Genomic DNA, 21,810 nt, shown 5'->3' on the forward strand with positions numbered 1-21,810 from the left:
AATAATTGTACAATTGTTTATGAACCAGTAGAAAAACATTAAATAATCTTTAAGAACTCTATTTAATGTGGAGTTTTAAAATTCTGTTTAGATCATGAATTGTTCAAGAAACAGTTCATTTGGGAATATTCTTTTTATGAGGATAAATTTAAAGTAGAATGTCAATTTTGCCATCTCAAAGTTTCACCCAGAGGGGAAAACTCCAAAGACATGTACAACAGTTATAATAGATTATTTTTTGCTTCAAACATAATAAAAATATATATAGTATATAAAGAAAAGGAAAAAAGTGTTAGGGAAAAATTAGATAATGCTTTCCTGCTGACCTCAGGTGAAAATGAGTGTCTATTTAGTATCACACATAGGGAGATCAGTGGCTGCAGGAGAAAAATAGCATCTGACTGTTCTAAAGAAATTACTGTTGGAGTTCCCACTGTGGTGCAATGGAATTGGTGGCGTCTCTGGAGCACTGGGACACAGGTTTGATCACTGGCCAGTCACAGTGGGTTAAGGATCTGGCATTGCCACAGCTGCAGCATAGGTTGCAAGGCACAGGTTGCAGCTGCAGCTCAATCTGATCCCTGACCTGGGAACTCCACATGCCATGAGGTGGCCAAAAAAGAAAAAAATATTGTTTATAGACTATGATGCAATTATGATATAATTACAAATATTGATTTCAACTTATTGGCCTTATGCCAAAATGTATAGTGGTATACCTCTATTATACTTTATACTCCATTATTCTTTATAATTTATATATTATACTATATACTTCATTTAAAATTTTTTTTATTACTCAATGAATTTTATTACATTTATACTTGTACAACAATCATCACAACCGAATTTTATGGCATTTCCATCCCAAACCTTCAGTGCATCCCCCACCCCCCAAACTCTTTCCTTTGGAAACCATAAGTTTTTCAAAGTCTGTGAGTCAGTATTTGTTCTGCAAAGAAGTTCATTGTGTCCTTTTTTTAGATTCCACATGTAAGTGATAGCATTTGATGTTGGTGTCTCATTGTCTGACTGACTTCACTTAGCATGATAATTTCTAGGTCCATCCATGTTGCAGCAAATGTTGTTATTTATTTCCTTTTAATGCCTGAGTAATATTCCATTGTGTATATGTACCACATCTTTTTTTTTGTCTTTTTTTTTGTTGTTGTTGTTGTTGTTGTTATTGTTGTTGTCGTTGTTGTTGCTATTTCCTGGGCCGCTCCCCGAGGCATATGGAGGTTCCCAGGCTAGGGGTTGAATCGGAGCTGTAGCCACCGGCCTACGCCAGAGCCACAGCAACGCGGGATCCGAGCCGCGTCTGCAACCTACACCACAGCTCATGGCAACGCCGGATCGTTAACCCACTGAGCAAGGGCAGAGACCCAACCCGCAACCTCATGGTTCCTAGTCGGATTCGTTAACCACTGCACCACGACGGGAACTCCTACCACATCTTCTTTATTCATTCCTCTGTTGATGGACATTTAGGTTGTTTCCATATCTTGGCTATTGTATATTATTATATTATATACTTTAAATAGTCTTCATAACCTGACTTTTTGCTCAACTTTTTTGTGAGATTAGTTCAAGTTACCAGTTTTTTTTTTTTTTTTTTTTTTTTTTTGTCTTTTGTCTTTTTGTCTTTTGTTGTTGTTGTTGTTGCTATTTCTTGGGCCGCTCCCGCGGCATATGGAGGTTCCCAGGCTAGGGGTTGAATCGGAGCTGTAGCCACCGGCCTACGCCAGAGGCACAGCAACGCAGGATCCGAGCCGCGTCTGCAACCTACACCACAGCTCACGGCAACGCCTGATCGTTCACCCACTGAGCAAGGGCAGGGACCGAACCCGCAACCTCATGGTTCCTAGTCGGATTCGTTAACCACTGCGCCACGACGGGAACTCCTCAAGTTACCAGTTTTCACTAGTGCTTTGTGGTTAACATGAGTTGTATTTATAATTCATTTATCCCTTTTTCCTGTTGATGAAAATTTAGTTTGTTTTCAAATTTTCACAATTACAATTTTGCAATGTACATTGCATATATATTGTCTTGTGAGTACTTCTTTCATATTTGTACCTAAAAGTGGTAGTGACATACTGGGTCAAAGGGTGTTTTTTCTTTTCATGTTTTCCCTACAAGTGCTTTTATGAACTAAAAGAAAAAAAAAATCGCTTTTTCTTTTCTTAAGGGCTGCACCTGTGGCATATGGAAGTTTCCAGGCTAGGCGTCAAATCAGAGCCACAGCCACTGGCCTATGCCACAGCCATGACAATGCCAGATCCAAGCCACATCTTTGACCTACAGTGCTGCTAGTGGCAACGTGCAGCCTGTGGTAACGTTGGATCCTTAACCCAGTGAGCAAGGCCAGGGATCAAACTCACATCCTCATGGATACTAGTCAGGTTCTTAATCTGCTGAGTCACAATGGGAACTCCCAAAAGATCACCTTTTGAATGATAACTCGAGCCTTGTTTCCCAGACAGCAGACTTACATCTCTATATGTCTAGCAAATATTCTAAGTAGAAACTTGGATGTGTCACTACCACTGTACACCGTACGTCCTATCCAAGACAGAGCTCACTGTTTCCTCCTAAACTTTCTCATAAAACACATGTGACTATCACAGTTATAAAAACCTTAGGCATGCAGGACTGTTCTTTACAAAAATAAGCATCTTCTATTTAAATATCTATTTCTAATTAAGATGTTTTCTTTTAAAAATCTACATACTCATATACAACATACACATGGATATATAGATTTTAAAACCTTGTACATATGAAATAGGCTGTCATTTCCTGCCTTGCTGTAAAGCAAGGATCAGCAAGCTTTTTCTTTTGCTTTCTTTTTTGTCTTTTTAGGGCCGCTCCCACAGCATATGGAAGTTCCCAGGCTAGAGGTTGAATCGGAGCTACAGCTGTGGGCCACAGACACAGACACAGCAACTCTGGATCTGAGCTGCATCTGCGACCCACACCACAGCTCACAGCAACATCATGTCCTTAACCCACTGAGCAAGGCCAGGGATTGAACTGAGTCCTTATGGATCCTAGTCAGGTTCATTACCACTGACCCATGGCAGAAATTTCAGGCAACCTTTTTCTTTAGTGGGCCAAATAATAAACAGTTCAGAAGTTAAGGGCCATCTGATATTCTTCACAACTATTCTTCTCTTACTGTTATAGTTCAAAAGCAGCCATAGACAATACATAAACAAATAGGTATGGGTGTGTTCCAATAAAACTTGATTTGCAAAAACAAGTAGTGGGCCAGATTTAGCACATGGTCATAGCTGATGACCCTCTTCTAGAGAATCAATAGCTGTCATTTAATAAATAATTATTTGTGTCCTGGACTATCTGTATAGACATGTGCAAATGAGAAGCCATTAGGTTGCATTTCTGCATATTAACAGTATGATCTGATGAACCTGCCATGTGATTTCTGACCTGCGTGTCCTATTTGAGATTACCCTTTGTTTTCTCTGCCTATGATACCTTCACATATGTTGTTTCTCTCTCCCAGGGAGCACTAGCAATGACCTCAGCTGTACTTTAGTAACAGATGCTCTGGGCTGTACTACTCTCCAGTCTTTCCCTAATATGAAATTTTGTAAACCATGTAGTCTAAGTTTTATATCAGATCTTTCTTTGAAAATATCCCTCCAATTTTTTAGTAAAAACAGATGCAGAATCTTACATTTATTTATTTAGTTAGCTATGTAATGGTGGGTTTTACCACTTACTAGTTGGTGTGATTTGGACAAATTATGTCATTTTTCTGAGTCTGAGTTTCCATTTGTAAAATGAGATAATAATACCGTATAGGGTTTCTGCAATGGTAAAACAACCTAATCCATATAAAGGAACTTGTGTCAAGATCATAGTATGTGCATAATAATAATAATGATGATGATAATAGCAAACACTCCATTGCACTTGCCATATGCTTCACTGTTTATGTGCTCTATGCATGCATTGACTTGAATAAATATTACAATAATTCTATACAGAGGTATTATGATCATCTCAATTTTACAGTTGAGAAACTAAGAGATAAAGAGGTCACACATCCAGGAACTGGCATTGCCTGGGTTTAAAACCAGGCAGTGTGGCTCCAGAGTCCATGCTCTTACTCCTTTACTCTTTGGTTGCCCTAATAAGAATACGAGAGCCAGGTGATGCTCTAATTTACAGGTTATTGTAGTGCTATACTGTATGGCTTTGTTTTTTATATCTTTGTCTATATATCAGATTATTTCCTTAAGACCTTTGCGTATTTTCATTTACAAGAAGAAATAAAATACGGAAGGAGACTTGTGGTATAGAAGAGCCTTCAAGAATTTAACATCATTTCAGTAATCCAAAGAGAGGAAGGACCTTTTTATACCATTTGTTAAAGATCTATTATTTCACAGTTAACTAGTTTGGGAATCCTTTCTGAAATGTCAGGAAGGTGATCTAGATAATTAACTGATTGCATCATCACGAACACATCTATGAAATGGTATATCTGAGGTGTTCTTTAGAGAGGAAAGCATGGTGCACATGTATTACATTTGTATTATCACATTACCGTAGGCTACCTTATTGCCTCTAAACTGAACAAATGCAGGTCTAGTAGACAAATTTTCTTGTGCTTCCCTTTTTGTGTGTGTGTACAGCTCAGGACCTATTTAAGAGCAGTGGTTTCCATGGTAAATACTTTTCATAAGAACTGAATAATTGTTGGAAGCTGATACAATTTACCATTATTTAGTTTCAGAGCAATTTGAATGTTTCACTGTCCCCCTTCATTTAAACATTTTATCTGCATCAGAATTTCTTTTTAAATTTTGTCTACAAAAGACATACCTCAATAAGGACTAACACAGTATTTGAGTGAAAATAAAGGCATTTTCTTCAAAGAATATGGCCAGTATGGGTTTTACGATTTTTGATCTACAAGACTTAAAGCATCTGACTCTTACCTCATATTATAGGTTGTTTTAAACCAGGCAACAGATCTCAGTCTTCGACAGTTCAGGGGAAAAAAGGGCCATCTTATCATGGAGGGATTGTGAATGCTCACATTACAGATGTGCTCAATAGCATCATAATGGAATCATACTTCATTCAAACTCTAAAAGACAAAATTGAAATGCAATTTTATAGCATAGATGAGTTCTGCAGCTGTGGTAACAGAATCTATTGCCAGGTGTCCTGTGGCTTATGCTGTTAATTGATATGTGGTTCCCAAAGATACTAAGATAATGAAGAATCCTTGAGAAGAAGGACTCAACACAAAAGTGATCATCAAGAACTTGAGTTGATACAAACAGGATTGAGGAACATGAGGGGGAGGACTTTTGTTATAACCACGTACTCCATGTACTTATAAAAATAGACAACTCCAGAGAGCCAAAAAATGTTCAGGTATATTTTAATCATGGGTGAGACTTGCCATGTATCCTTCTAGGGTAACCTTTGTCACTAAAAATATAAAACTTCTTATTTTCAAAGATGATATTGTGGAACCTATTGTGACTTATCTGTTTTTTTCTTTCTTTTCTAGTATGCACAATAATCCTGCCCATCAGTTTGTTGCTCACACAAATTTGATCTCTTTCCTCTCCTTTCTTCGGTCTCCTTCCTTTCCCTCCTCCTCCCTCCCTCTCCTCTCCCTCTCTTTCCTTCCTCCCTCCCTTCCTCTTTTCTTTTCTTTTCTTTTTCCATTTTTTTATTACTCAAATGAATTTATCACATCTGTAGTTATATAATGATCATAACAATCCGATTTCACAGGATTTCCAACCCTTCCTCTTTTCTTTCTTCCCTTCCTTCCCTCCTTCTTTCCTCCCTCCCTCTTTTCTCTTTTCTTTCTTTGGTTCGTTCATTCATTCTTTCTTTCCTTCCTTCCATCTTTCCTCCTTTCTTGACCCTTCAAAGGGAATCAGTCACATGGCAATGACAATAGCTAAAGGTAATGATGAATGAGGAAAATTAAAGGCAAGTCATATGAAAAACTCTGAATTATTAGTTCTGAAGTAATTTCTTTTTGCTTTCTCCATTATTAGTAATAAGTGATACAACTTTGAGTCTGCATGATTCTGTATTGCTGGCTGGGTGCTTCACACAGGTAATCCTTATATCCCTAACTAGCTTCTAAAAAACAAGGCCTATTTCCAAACAGAAAGCTGCTCAGTCTTTGACCTTGGCAACTCTCCCTTGAAGCCATCCAGAGTTCATTTTTTACAGTTTGCCTCAAAACTCATCTTCTTTAAGACTCTTTTACCAGTGTACCCAACTGCAATCTCTTCTATTTAAAAATATTTTTAAGGGAATTAAAAATGCAGATAAATATAAAGTACAAAGTTTTCTCACTTCCCAGAATTGAGAATGGTTAGCATTTAGGCATATTTGTTTTTAGTCTTTATGTCTATTTCTGTGTATGTGATAAAATATCCTCTAATACATTTATATGAAGGACCTTTGATCCCCATTCATCACCGCATTCCCATCTCTGCTTCATCCCCTGCAATTATCAACCATGAATATGCTGTGAATCCTTCAAGTTTATTTTTCATATTTTACACCATCTTCTTTATTTTGCATCATGAATATTTTTCATTCTCTTTTGGTATGAAGTTTCTGGTGGTTTCTCTGGACCTTAAAATATTCAGTTTTCCCTGCTAGATGGGGGTGAGCCAGGTGGCAGCTGTATCCTCCAGAGGCTAACCCTTGCCGACTATGGTCTATGAATCCCCTCAAGCCACCAGATTTAGTACAGAGCTTGCTCTCTCCTAAGTATATCTTGACTTCTCCCTACTGCAATTCTACATCTTGGCCCTTGGTAACAGATTCATAGAAGTGCTCAAATAAATGTATGGTGTTGCATCTGACAACATCTGCACCCTTTTATCTTGTGCTCTGTGACTACAACTTCAGCTTGGCTTTTGATTTTCTAACTGATCTAATTTTCCTCTTGTTTGGCTGCTAGAAGCTCAAAAATAAACACACAGTCCACCTTTATTTACAGGAGAATCCTCGTGGCATGGCTTTCATGTGTTAACCATATCATGGTTTTACTTTCTAACCTTCATTTACCTTTTGTCTTAATGTTCTTTACTTAATCTTTTTTTCTCTTTTTTTGGCTGCACTTTTGGCATGTGGAAGTTCCCTGCCAGGAATAGAACCCATACCACAGCAGCAACTCAAGCCGCTGCAGTGACAACACTGGATCCTTAACCTGCTGTGCCACAAGAGAACACCTACATTTTTAAAAAAATCCTGTAGAGTTTATGAATCTGTCCTAGATGCACCTCACTTTTTAAAATCAGATTGAAACTCTGACAATCTGCTATAGTGAGCAAGGGTTTTCATTGTTCCTGATCGAGGAAAATTCATTGATCTGATGAGTAACCTTAAAAAAAGACTTATAATTAGGAGGATTAAGTATTTCTTGTACTGAGGTACACATTAGGTATAGCAAGTATCTTTGCTTATTATTTTTCTATGAATAATTTATGAATCTGCTTTAATGATTAAATATATTTTGGATGTAAATAAATATGTTAAATGAAATAATGAAATATGAGTTGGAGCTGTGGCCTAAACATATCTTTTGCTTTGAAAAACAAAAGTAAAACTTATATGCTGTCCATTTAAATATTTTCCTTCTTCCTTTATTTAAAGGTAAAAATAATAAAGATTCTTTTCCTAGGGCATTTTGGGGATCTGGGACTAACCTTAAGTAGGTGGTATATATAATGAACCTGTGTATATGGTCAGGAATGCTGGTATGGGTCTCTCCCATGTTTCTCCACCAGCCTCTTATAGTCTCTAAATCACCAATATTAGAGTTGTGTCTCTTTTGGTCTCTAGATTTTTTTGGTCCTCAGAAATTTTTTTGGAAATGTGAATATCCCTTGGAAAGGAAAATCATTATAATGAAGTTTTTTTTATGTTTCCATGTTTGAAATTTGGCTGGGAAGAAGAGTTTGAACAAATACAAAGTGGACAAGTTGGAGAGGATTCTGAGAGGTATAATAGGAGAGGAAACTGCTTACATTTTTGCCTAGAATGAGTCCCTAGCATAATTAAGGGTAGTCCTTTTTTATTTTCCCCAGAATTTGAAGACTTTTATTCCTTCTTTCCTTCTTCTCCAAATATGAATTTCAAAAGATTTTGGTCTATAAAAAAGAATTCTTATAAGAATTGGGTAAAGAAGGGGAAGTCATTTATGCCACATAGGAAATTTCCCCCACCGGAAAATTTCTGTAAATTTTTCCTTCAATGAGTTTCTATATTAGAATTTCTCCCTTGAGAAATTCTTTAAACTGTCCAATATAAAATCTATAAGTCTATAAACTGTGGTTTCCCAAGACCATAAAGTTTCCTAAAAGGAGATTATGCATCAGTAGTGGTATCACCAACTTAAACAAATTCTTCTAGGGAATTTTCAGCACTGCTGATAGATTTAGGACAAAACTTTTGCCAAATTTTGTAAGGTAACAACCAAGTACAACATGACCTTGATAAGAATCTTTTCTTATTTTAGCAAAACCACATTCTGCTTTGAGAAAGGTCAAAGTCAGAGCAAGGGTATAGCTTCTTCTTTATTTGTCTTTCATGAACTTGTCACTTGATATAAGACATACTAAGGACAAAGGGAGAATTTGTTCATCTACACTCTTTACAATTTCATCTTAAACTACCTAATCCTCTGGGCAAGCTTTCATGGATTTATAGGGTTTTTTTTTTTTTTTTTCCTGAGGAATGAGGTTAAATCGTTTTCTTCCTTCCTTCCTTCCTTCCTTCCTTTCTCTTTCTCTCTTCCTTATTCTTTTTTTTTTAATTCTATGGCTGCATTCATGGCATATGGAAGTTCCTGGGCCAGGGACTGAATATGAGCCACAGCTGCGGCAATGCTGGATCTTTTAACCCATTGCACTGGGCTGGGGACTGAACCTGGAACTCTGCAGCAACCCAAGCCGCTTCAGTCAGATTCTTAACCCATTGCACCACAGCAGGAACTCTTGATGTTAAATCTTATTTCTTTGAACAGATATTGACTATGCTGAGATTTTTAATTAAAAAAAAAAACCCTAAAAATTTGTGTTTCCTTTCTAGGCTTCTAGAAAACTATGTATTCCTGGTTCTACCTGCTTCCTATCCTCCACTATGCTTCACCTTTTCAAATAATGTCTTTCCTGGAAGTGCAGAATTTCTGATGTATTTATTGGGTCACAAAATTGGGCCAGATTTTGCCATGCAAAAGCCTTCAAAACATTTTTTTTCTTCTGTAGTACACGTCAGATATTAGTTTTGAAGATCCAAGTAGATGCCTGGGCAATGAAGATGTAGGATGGAAGAGCTGGCCAGATCCAACTGCTTTCACCTTAGTCTTCAGGAACATTGTGGCAATGTATGGGCCTTCTTGGGAGACATTTACCTTTGGGACATGGTCACTAAATATTTAAAATATAGCCTAGGAGTTCCCGTCGTGGTGCAGTGGTTAACGAATCCGACTAGGAACCATGAGGTTGCGGGTTCGGTCCCTGCCCTTGCTCAGTGGGTTAACGATCTGGCGTTGCCGTGAGCTGTGGTGTAGGTTGCAGACGCGGCTCGGATCCCGCGTTGCTGTGGCTCTGGCGTAGGCCGGTGGCTACAGCTCCGATTCAACCCCTAGCCTGGGAACCTCCATATGCCACGGGAGCGGCCCAAGAAATAGCAACAAAGACAAAAAAAATAAATAAATAAATAAAATAAAATAAAATATAGCCTAAAGTTGTATCAAAACTCAGCACTAAACCAAGCTCTGCTCCAAAGTAACAGAGTTTATGAAATTCACTTTCCCAAACTTGAGCAAGTAACTAAAACCTTCATTGTTGCCAAATGAAGCAGCAAGATACGGGGGGAGGGACCCCCCCGACACTGGGAGGATAAGATAAATAGTTTACTGTGACCCCAGACTTGTTATTTATTTGTTTGTTTGTTTACTTGCCATGCCTACAGTATGTGGAAGTTCCTCGACCAGGGATCGAAGCGGAGGCATAGCAGCAACCCAAGCCACTTCAGTGATAATGCTGGACCCTTAAGCTACGGTGCCACAAAGGAACTTCTAGACTTGTCATTTAAACTCTTTGCTTTAGTTGTCTCATCTTGGCAGACTTAAGGTCAAAGGCTGGGCCTGATGACCATTGTTAAAGCTTCTATTAGAAAGTAATCACGTTTGGAGTTCCTGTCATAGCGCAGAGGAAATGAATCTGTCTGGGAACCACGAGGTTTCCGGTTCGATCCCTGGCCTCACTCAGTGGGTTAAGATGCGGCATTTGCTGTGAGCCGTGGTGTAGGTCAAAGACATGGCTCGTCTGGCATTGCTGTGGCTCTAGTGTAGGCTGGCAGCAATAGCTCTGATTAGACCCCTAGCTTGGGAACATCCACATGCTGCGGTGGAGCCCTAAAAGGACAAAAGACACACACACATAAAGAAAGTAATAATGTTCATTGTAACAAAACAAAATAAAGTAAGGAATTGAAAAGTGCATAAAAGGGAGTTCCTTTCGTGGGTTCGATCCCTGGCCTTGCTCAGTGGGTTAAGGACCTGGCATTGCCATGAGATGTTGTGTAGGTTGCAGATGTGGCTCAGATCCCTCCTTGCTGTGGCTCTGGCGTAGGCCGGTGGCTCTGATTAGACCCCTGGCCTGGGAATCTCCATGTGCATGGGAGTGGCCCTAGAAAAGGCAAAAAGACAAAAAAAAAAAAAAAAAAAAAAAAAAAAGAAAGAAAAGTGCATAAAAGGATAAAAAATAGGAGTTCCCGTTGTGATGCAGTTGTTAACGAATCCGACTAGGAACCATGAGGTTGCAGGTTCAGTCCCTGCCCTTGCTCAGTGGGTTAACGATCTGGAGTTGCCGTGAGCTGTGGTGTAGGTTGCAGATGCGGCTCGGATCCCGTGTTGCTGTGGCTCTGGCGTAGGCCAGAGGCTACAGCTCCGATTAGACCCCTAGCCTGGGAACCTCCATATGCCGCGGGAGCTGCCCAACGAAATAGCAAAAAGACCAAAAAAAAAAAAAAAAGGATAAAAAATAATACAGAAGTAACCTAAATAAACCACAGGCTCATCTGCACTGATAGATTAATTAACGATAACATAATTTATCTTTTTTTACATAACAGAAATCATCAATATATATAGTTTTGTGTATCTATACTGCTTTTGGAAAGATAATGTGTCCAAAATACATTGTCCTTAACAAGAGAGGCCTGGGACAAATGGAACGGCAGAGTGTGTTCTTGGGTGGGAAGACTTAAAAGCATAAGGATGTTAGTCTATAAGGAATTGGCAACATCCATCAAAATTACAAATGGAGGAGTTCCTGTCGTGGCTCAGTGGTTAACAAATTCAACTAGGAACCATGAGGTGGGGGGTTCAATCCCTAGCCTTGCTCAGTGGGTTAAGGATCCAGCATTGCTGTGAGCTGTGGTGTAGGTCGCAGACACGGCTCGGATCTGGTGATGCTGTGGCTGTGGTGTAGGCTGGTGGCTACAGCTCCAATTAGACCCCTAGCCTGGGAATCTCCATGTGCCACGGGTATGGCCCTAGAAAAGACCAAAAAAAAAAAAAAAAAAATACAAATGGATATACATTTGGAATCCAGCATTCCACTTTTTTTTTTGGCTTTTTAGGGCCACGCTCGAGGTATATAGAGGTTCCCAGACTAGGGGTTGAATTGGAGCTACAGCCGTCAGCTTACACTGAAGCCATAGCAACACAGGATCCAAGCCCTGACTGTGACCTACACCACAGCTCATGGCAATGCCAGATCCTTAACCCACTAAGCAAGGCCAGAGATTGAACCTGCCACTTCATGGTTCCTAGTCAGATTCCTTTCTGCTGTGCTACAGTGGGAACTCCAGCATTCCACTTTTAATAGTGATTTCTAGAGGTATTCTAAGAAATAGCATTCGATGCAGCATTTTTTTTTTCTGGTAATAGCAAAAAATTAGAAGCAACACAAATGTCAATTAGTAGAAGTCTTACTAAATAATATATGGTATAATTATACTTTGGAATATTAAACAACCATTAAAAAGAATAAGTGCTTTTTGTATTGATTCAGAAAGATCTTCAAGCTACAATAAATGAAGGAATCAAGTTACTGGAAAAATGTATATAGTATTTTATTATTTATATAAAAATGTAAGAGAACAAAGAATAACGACTGTCCTTCACCAGAAACAATCCTCTGGAAGGCTAAATGAGAAACTTCTAATACTGATGACCTGTGTTAGGGTTGGGGATGGGAACCAAGTGGATCTAGGACAGAATGGGAGTGAGACTTTCTATTGTGTGTGCATATATATTATATATATATGTATATATATATATTTTTTTTGGTCTTTTCTGTTTTTATAGGGCGGCATCCGTGGCATATGGAGGTTCCCAGGCTAGGGGTCGAATCGGAACTGCAGCCACCGGCCTACACCAGAGCCACAGCAACTTGGGATCTGAGCCATGTCTGCAACCTATACCACAGCTCACAGCAATACCAAATCCTTAAACCACTGAGCAAGGCCAGGGATCGAACCTGCAACCTTATGGTTCCTAGTTGGATTCGTTTCTGCTTCGCCACAACAGGAACTCTGTCCACTGTGTGTATTTTTAAGTACTTTTTTGATGTTTTGATAATGTGAATATATTAATATTAAATTAAAATAGAAGTAAGAATTTGTTTTTCTTTGCTTATCTATATATTATTTATTCACCATGAGTAAGATTTTGATTCTTAGTTTAATTTTAACAGCAATACATGATACTGCATTTTTTCTTTCCTTTCTTTCTTTCGTCTTTTTTAGGGCCATACCTGCGGCATATGGAAGTTCCCGGGTCGAATTGGAGCTGTAGCCACCAGCCTATGCCAGAGCCACAGCAATGCAGGATCCAAGCCTCTTCTGCGACCTACACCACAACGTACAGGCAACACCGCATCCTTAACCATTGAGAGAGGCCAGGGATCGAACCCACGTCCTCATGGATGCTAGTTGGTTTCGTTAACTGCTGAGCCACAAGGGGAACTCCCCCTTGCTATTGCATATAGATATACCATATTTTGTTTTGCTATTTGAATTTCATTGGATTTTTTTTCTTTTGGGTTGTCACTGGACATTTAATTTGCTGCCAGTTTTTTTCCATTCACTTTTTTTCCCATGAATAATTGTCTCACACTTCTATTGAATAATTAAAAAGTTTTTTTCTTTTGACAATTAGACACAATGCTATAGCATAGTGTGGCACTTGAAATTATGGGCTGTAGAATCACACTGCCTGGGTTTGGATCCTGGCCCCTGCACTTCCAGTTTGAGCAATCTGAGAAGAAACTTAGTCCAACTCAATTATTTGTGATATGGGGATTATAACTACCTATTTCATACAGTTTACCACCATACTTGGCACGCGCCACAAGCATTTAGTAAATACTCCTTTTTATTCTTCCTGGTGGCATGTGGAGTTCCCAGTCCAGGGACTGAATCCAAGCCGGAATTGTGAACTACACCACAGCTATGGCAACTCTGGATCCTTAACTCACTTATCTGGGCCAGGAATCAAACTTGTGTCCCTGCTGTTGCACAGACACCATTGATGCCACTGCACCACAAAGGGAACTGCTTAATATTCTTTTGGTAACAAAAATATTTCTGGGAGTTTCTGCTATGGCTCAGTAGTTTAGGGATCCAGCATTGCTGCAGCTGTGATGTAGATTGCAACCTCAGCTTGGATTCAGTCCCTGGCCCAGGAACTTCTATATGCCATGGGTTTGGCTGAAAAAGAAAAAAATTGTGGATGTATTAGAATTATTTCTATAGAATAGATCACCGGAAATGGTATTATTTAGCCAAAGGATACAAACACTTTGACTCTCTTTTTTGTCTTTTTTGTCCTTTTAGGGCTGCACCTGTGGTGTGTGGAGGTTTCCAGGCTAGGGATCTAATCGGAGCTACAGATGCTGGCCTAAGCCACAGCCACAGCAACATGGGATCCCAGACGCATCTGTGACCTACATCACAGCTCACGGTAACACAGGATCCTTAACACACTGAGTGAGGCCAGGGATCGAACCGGCAACCTCATGGTTCCTAGTGGGATTCTTTTCTGCTGCACTGCAACAGGAACTCCTTGACTCTTGATAGGTATTGGTAAATTGCTTTTCACAAGTTTGTATCAATTTGCCTGCCTATCGGCAGTGTACTATCAAAACCTAATATGATATGGGAGTTCCCTTTGTGGCTCAGCGGTTAATGATACCAACTAGGATCCATGAGGATGAGGGTTTGATCCCTGGCCTCACTCAGTGGGTTAAGGATCTGGCGTTGCCGTGAGCTGGGGTGTAGGTCACAGACATGGTTTGGATCCCAAGTTCCTGCAGCTGTGGTATAGACTGACAGCTGCAGCTTTTCCATATGCTGCAAGTACAGCCCTAAAAAAAGCCCCCCCCCAAACCTGATATGATATATATTTTTAAATTTATTTATTTATTTTTGTCTTTTTGCTATTTCTTTGGGCCGCCCCTGCGGCATATGAAGGTTCCCAGGCTAGGGGTCTAATCAGAGCTGTAGCCACCGGCCTGCACCAGAGCCACAGCAATGCGGGATCCAAGCCGAGTCTGCAACCTACACCACAGCTCACAGCAACGCCGGATCGTAGACCCACTGAGCAAGGGCAGGGACCGAACCCGCAACCTCATGGTTCCTAGTCGGATTCGTTAACCACTGCGCCACGACGGGAACTCCCCTGATATGATATTTTTAACATTTAAGTATGAGAGATGATAGTATTTATTTAAATACTAAATTTTAGGGGTTTTTTGTTTGTTTTTTTACTTTTACTTAGGTTGATGGAAGTTGTTGTTGTTTGCCCCATGTGTTTAACTGATATTTATATTTCCTCTTGTTTGAATTTGTCTACTCTTGACTTCTGTTCCATTTTTCTAACATGTCTTTCTTAGTATTTATAAGATCAACTTATATGAGCTTTATACAATAGCGATGTATATTTTAACCCTACTATTTATGTATTTTAAACTTTTTTTTTTTTCAGTCACATTCATGGCATGCAGAAGTTCCCAGGCTAGGGATCAAACCTGTGTCACAGCAACAACATGAACTACTGCAGTGACACGCCAGATTCTTAACCCACTGAGCCATACGGGAACTCCCATTTCCAATTTTTAATCTAATGATTTTAAAAGTGAACTCAGATTACTTTTAAATTAAAACTATAAAGATAAAAAAGTATATATAGCAAAATTTTTTTTTTTTTTTTTTTTTGGTCTTTTTGCCATTTCTTGGGCCGTTCCCACAGCATGTGGAGGTTCCCAGGCTAGGGGTCCAATAGGAGCTGTAGCTGCTGGCCTACACCACAGCCATAGCAACACGGGATCCGAGGCCGAGTCTGCAACCTACATCACAGCTCACGGCAACACCAGATGCCTAACCCACTGAACAAGGCCAGGGATCGAACCTGCAACCTCATGGTTCCTAGTCAGATTCGTTAACCACTGAGCCATGACAGGAACTTCAAATACATAGCAAATTTTTACAGTGCAAAGATTTGGAATAAATTGAACACCTCTATACTCTCCACTCAGCTTAAGAAGCAGAATACTTTTGGGGGGACCATGCTCACTGCATGTGGAAGTTCCCAGGCCAGAGACTGAACTCAAGCTGCAGCAGTGACAATACCAAATCCTTAACCACTAAGCTACCAGGCAACACTGGAGATTAACCACTTTTGATGGCACCTATGTGAAATTCTCCAATCCTATCTTTTTCAAGTCCTATCTTTTTGAAGGGGTTATCGAAGTTTGAATTTAATTTATTGCCTTTTTTTTTTTTTTCTATTTCTTTGGGCTGCTCCCGCGGCATATGGAGGTTCCCAGGCTAGGGGTTGAATCGGAGCTGTAGCCACCGGCCTACGCCAGAGCCACAGCAACACGGGATCCGAGCTGCGTCTGCAACCTACACCACAGCTCACGGCAACGCCGGATCCTTAACCCACTGAGTAAGGCCAGGGATCGAACCCACAACCTCATGGTTCCTAGTCGGATTCGTTAACCACTGCGCCACGACGGGAACTCCTAATTTATTGCTTTTAAAATAGTTTTTCCAGGTAATTCCTAAATAATATATTGCTTGACTGTACCTATTTTCAACTTTTGTATCAATGTAATCATAGGGTATGCATGCTTCTGTAAGTTGTTGCAATGCCAGTTCTATTATATATCAGATCTCCACATGTAAGTCTACTTCTGGGTTATATAGTCTGTTCTGTTGGTTATTTCTAAGTTAATACCACAAAATCTTTAATATTATAGTTTTTTAATTTAATTTTTTATTACTTAATGAATTTTATTACATTTATAGTTTTACAATGATCATCACAACCAAATTTTATAGCATTTCCATTCCAAACCCTCAGTGCATCCCCCCACCCCCAACCTGTCTCATTTGGAAACCGTAAGTTTTTAAAGTCTGTGAGTCAGTTAATATTATAATGTCTTAATATTCAGTAAGGCAAATCTCTACACCTGTTCTTTAAGAGTGTCTAGGCTATACTTGGCACTTTGCTCTTCCATCTAAATACTAGAAGAAACTTGTAAAGTTAAAAAAAAAAAAAAAAAAACCTGATGGGAATGTGGTTCAGAACTGAATCTCTAAATCCTTGGAGAGCCCAGACATCTTTATTATATCCTATTTATGAAAAAGATAAATCTTTTCATTGATATTTGTAATAGATTTTGCTGTTTGTTGTTTCCGATGACTCTCAGTATGATGGTTTGTTTTCTCAAATGTTTTGTGATTTTGGTTATGAAATCATGTTCGTTGGAACTTTGTGGGAATTCTCTGAAGCTTAGATTTAAAATGTGTCCTACCACAGATAAATTTTTTTGTATCTGCTAAGTGCTTAGGAGCATTGAAAATCTAGGACCACGTAGCTAAGTTTTCAGTTTGGGGTATCTCGGGCCATATAGGCTGTGTGCATGCCTAGGATTTATGTGAGTACATGGTTTGTGGTTAGGGCATCTCAGTGCTAAGAGAGATAAAGATCTTCCCTTCATACACTGCTGGGTGAATTTTTTCTTTCTTTTTTTTTTTTTTTTTTTTTTTTTGTCTTTTTTGCTATTTCTTGGGCCACTCCTGCGGCACATGGAGGTTCCCAGGCTAGGGGTCGAATCGGAGCTGTAGCCACGGGCCTACGCCAGAGGCACAGCAACTCGGGATCCGAGCCATGTCTGCAACCTACACCACAGCTCATGGCAATGCCGGATCTTTAACCCACTGAGCAAGGGCAGGGACTGAATCCGAAACCTCATGGTTCCTAGTCGGATTCGTTAACCACTGCGCCACGACGGGAACTCCTGGGTGAATTTTTTCTTAGAGGATCCATTTAGTGGGTCATCTTCATAGCATTCTAGCTTTATTTGAGGGTCTCTGTTCTGATCTCTCATCTTGTGAAGGACTCATGCTTCTCTCCTATTGCCCTCATACTCAAGAGGTTTATTAAAGCTCAAGTATTAGGTCACCAGGGGTTAGCAGATGTTCAGGGCAAACACTCACCACTTGCTTTTTTTGGTTGTTTCTGCTTCCCCCTGCCCCACCTCTGAACTTCCTTTCTTTTTATTTTTTTGTCTTTCCTAGGGCCGCACCTGTGGCATATGGAGGCTCCCAGGCTAGGGGTTCAATCAGAGCTACAGCCACTGGCCTACACCAGAGCCACAGCAACACCATATCTGAGCCACGTCTGCGACCTATACCACAGCTCACAGCAACACCGGATCCTTAACCCACTGAGCAAGGCCAGGGATCGAACCCTCTACCTCATGGTTCCTAGTCGGATTCGCCAACCACTGAGCCACAATGGGAACTCCTGAATTTCCTTTCTATCCTAGCCAGGTCAACTATGCATTTAAAAAACTGTTCTGTGGGAGTTCCCATCATGGCTCAGTGGTAACAAACCCTACTAAGATCCATGAGGATGTAGGTTCAATCCCTGGCCTTGCTCAGTGGGTTAAGGATCCGGTGTTGCTGTGAGCTGTGGTGTAGGTCGCAGATGTGGCTCAGATCTGGCGTTGCTGTGGCTGTGGCGTAGGCTGGCAACTGTAGCTCTGATTTGACCCCTAGCCTGGGAACTTCCATACGCTGCAAGTGCAGCCCTAAAAAGCAAAAAATGAAACAAAGCAAAACAAAAAAACTGTTCTGCGTTTTTTTAGAAAAGTAGTTTATCCAGTATTTTTAGATGTTCTTTACTGGGAGAGTTACACTGGACTCCATACTGCGAGGCTATCATATTGCTAAAAATTAAAGTTCTTGTTCGCCTTTTGAATATTTTCCTAAAATCTCAATGTTTTATGATGCCTTGTCTTTAAATTATGAAAAATTTTAGGTATACAAAAGTGTATAGAATATTATAATGAATCTCTATCCCACTTACTAAATAAAACATCACAAATACATTATCTGCTATGATTTTAACAACATGGAAATCCAGTAAGCATTCAGTTTCCTTCTTTTGGGTTAATATGGTAGTTAAGAACTCTAGCTCTGAGTCAGAAAGACCAGGGTTCTAACCTGGTCTCAAGCACTGGGGAATGTATCTTTTAGGAAGTCTGACCAGACCACAGCTGCCTCCTCTGAGAAGTCCCCCAGAAGTATGCCCTACACTCATGTTTGTACTATGCTACAGCCTGAATGGAATATTTGATTGGATCAGAGGAAGAGACAAGATCAAATGGATTCTCTCTTCTAATATTTAGAATAGTGACCACTTGGATTTAGAACAAGAAAACTTGCAAGCTGGGGAGCAACTATATTTTGCCATGCACATATGGAAAAGCAGAGAAAATGCCTAGACCACAGAAAAGACTGAAACAGAGGAGGAAGATATGCAGAGAATGAAGTAAGAAACCTTGTGGGAGGAAGATAGAAAGGAAGAGAGAGAGAAAGAGAGAGATGAACCAACCACAAAAGTAACCTCATGTAAATTCTGGGCATTCGCACTGCCTCTAACAGATTTCCATTTCCTGACTCGTGTCCATCCAGTGTCTGATGTTACTTCTTGACTCTCAAGTTCCTGGTAACACCCCTCTGATCTTAAGTTTCCTTTTTGTGTAGAAGGGGGAGTTTAATTTAGCTCAAATGGCTTTCTATTACTCACAATATAAGAAAACCTGATCCTAACAATCTTTACTAGCTGTGTAAGTTTAGGCAAGTTATTTAACCTTCTAGTCTCACTTTCTTCATTGGTAAATGGGATAATAAGAGTATCTACTTGCCAAGATTGCTGCAAGGATTATGTGAGTTAATATATGTAAAGAGTTTCACAAAGAGCTTGGTATGTGAGACTCTCAATATATCAGACACTACCTTTTTTTTTAAACGATTTTTTTTTCTGTCATAGCTGGTTTACAGTGTTCTGTCAGTTTTCTACTGTACAGCAAGGTGACCCAGTCACACATACATATATACATTTTTTTTCTCGCACTATCCTCCATCATGCTCCATCACAAGGGACTAGATATAGTTCCCAGTGCTATACAGCAGGATCTCATTGCTCATCCATTCCAAAGGCAGTAGTTTGCATCTGTTAACTCCATGTTCCCAGTCCATCCCACCTTCTCCCCCTCCCCCTTGGTAACCACAAGTCTGTTCTCCAAGTCCATGGGTTTCTTTTCTGTGGAAAGGTTCATTTGTGCTATATATTAGATTCCAGATATTAGTGACATCATATGGTATTTGTCTTTCTCTTTCTGACTTACTTCACTTAGTATGAGTCTCTAGTTCCATCCATGTTGCTGCAAATGGCTCTTTCCTCCAAATTCTTGTCTGTCCTTGTTATCTTTTGCCATTTCGTGAATAATCATTCTAACAGGTAGTTTTTACTCACTGTGGTTTTGATTTGGATTTCCCTGATGACTAGTATTGTTGAGCATCTTTTCATGTATCTGTTTGGTCATTTGCACATCTTTTTGAGAAGAATTTTGGAGAAATGTCTATTTATTTACTCTGCTCATTTATAACTATATTTTGCTATTGAGCTGTATCTGTTACTTATACATTTTGGATATTAACCTCTCATTATATAGGTGGTTTGCTAATATTTTCTCCCATTTCATAAGTTGCCTTTTCATTTTGTTGATTGTTTCTTTTGCTGTGCAGAAACTTTTGTTTGATGTAGTCCCAATCAGTTTATTTCTGCTTCTGCTGCTTCTGCTTTTGGTGTCATATCCAAAAAATCACTGCCAAGACCAGTGTTAAAGGGCTTTATCCTTATGTTTTCTTCTAGGAGTTTTATGGTTTCAGGACTTGTCTTGTAAGTCTTTAATCCATTTAAAATTTTTTTAATTAAATTTTTTTTCTTTTTATGGCCACATACGGCATATGGAAGTTACCAGGCTAGGGGTAGAAATGGAGCTGCAGCTGAGGCTACACCACAGCCACAGCAATGCCAGATATGAGCCATATCTGTGACCTGTGGAGCTTGCAGCAATGCTGGAACCTTAACTTACTGAGCAAAGCCAGGGATTGAACCCACATCCTCACGGAAACTATGTCAAATTCTTAACCCACTGAGCCACAATGAGAACTGCTACAGTTAGATTCTTAACCTATTGTGCCATGGCAGGATCTCCTTTAATCCATTTTTAGTTAGTTTTTGTGAGTGGTGGTAAGATAGGAAAGAAATAGAAAACTTCCCTCTTTTGCACATGATTATCTAGTTTTCCCAATACCCTTTATTGAAGAGACTATCCTTTCTCCATTGAGTATTCTTGGTTTCCTCGTCAATTATTGACCACATAAGCATTTTGGGAGGAGGGAGCTCCTGGTTCTGTTCCAGTGGTTTATGTGTCTACTTTTATGATGGTACCATACCCTTATTACTATAGCTTTATAATACAGCTTGAAATCAAGAAACTGTGATGCCTCCAGCTTTATTTTTCTTTGTATGATAGCTGTAGCCTTTGGGGGGGTCTTTTGTTGTTCCATACACATTTTAGATTAGTTGTTCTATTTCTGTGAAAAGTGTCATTGAACTTTTAATGGGTATTGCATTCAAACTATAGATAGACAACTTGGGGTAGTATGGACACTTTAACAATATTAATTTTTCTTATCCATGAACACAGGATACCTTTCCATTTAATTGTGTCTTTTCCATTTCTTTTCATCAGATTCTTTTCAGTGTACAGATCTTTCACCTCTTTGGTTAAATTTATTACTAAGTGATAATTTTAATTTTGATGATTTTGGAAATGAGACTACTTTTTTTTTTTTTTTTTTTTTTTTGCTGTACCCAAGGCACATGGAGGTTCCCAGGCTAGGGGTCTAATTGGAGCTTTAGCCACTGGCCTACACCACAGCCATGGCAATACAGGATCAGAGCCGCATCTGCAATCTACACCACAGCTCATGGCAACTCCAAATACTTAATCCACTGAGCGAGGTCAAGGATCAAACCTGCGTCCTCCTGGTTACTAGTCAGATTCATTTCCGCTGAGCCACAACAGGAACTCCTGAGACTATTTTCTTTATTTCTTTTTCAGGATTTTGTTGTTGGTGTACAGAATGCAACTGATTTTTGTATAATTGTGTAACTTGAGCCCATCACTTTTCAAAGGTTTAATACCATTTTATTTTATTTTTATTTATTTATTTATTTATTTATTTATTTATTTTTATGGCTGCACCCAAAGCACATGGAATTTCGTGGGCCAGGGGTCGAATTGGACGTGCAACTGTGGCCTACGCTGTAGCTTACAACAACACTGG

The 21,810-nt window shown here is 39.5% G+C and overlaps 1 long non-coding RNA gene across 3 annotated transcripts in view; it reads right to left on the bottom strand.

Moving 5' to 3' along the window:
- LOC102164129 overlaps positions 1-21,810 on the bottom strand; it is a 50,600-nt gene that overhangs the window by 4,530 nt on the left and 24,260 nt on the right. For all 3 annotated transcript variants that reach the window (XR_002342765.1, XR_002342764.1, XR_002342766.1), the window contains one exon: positions 4,974-5,125. This is a non-coding gene — a long non-coding RNA (uncharacterized LOC102164129). The remainder of the gene's footprint in view (positions 1-4,973; positions 5,126-21,810) is intronic.

This window comes from Sus scrofa, chromosome 3 (genome assembly GCF_000003025.6).
Source record: "Sus scrofa isolate TJ Tabasco breed Duroc chromosome 3, Sscrofa11.1, whole genome shotgun sequence".
Lineage (NCBI taxonomy): Eukaryota > Metazoa > Chordata > Mammalia > Artiodactyla > Suidae > Sus > Sus scrofa.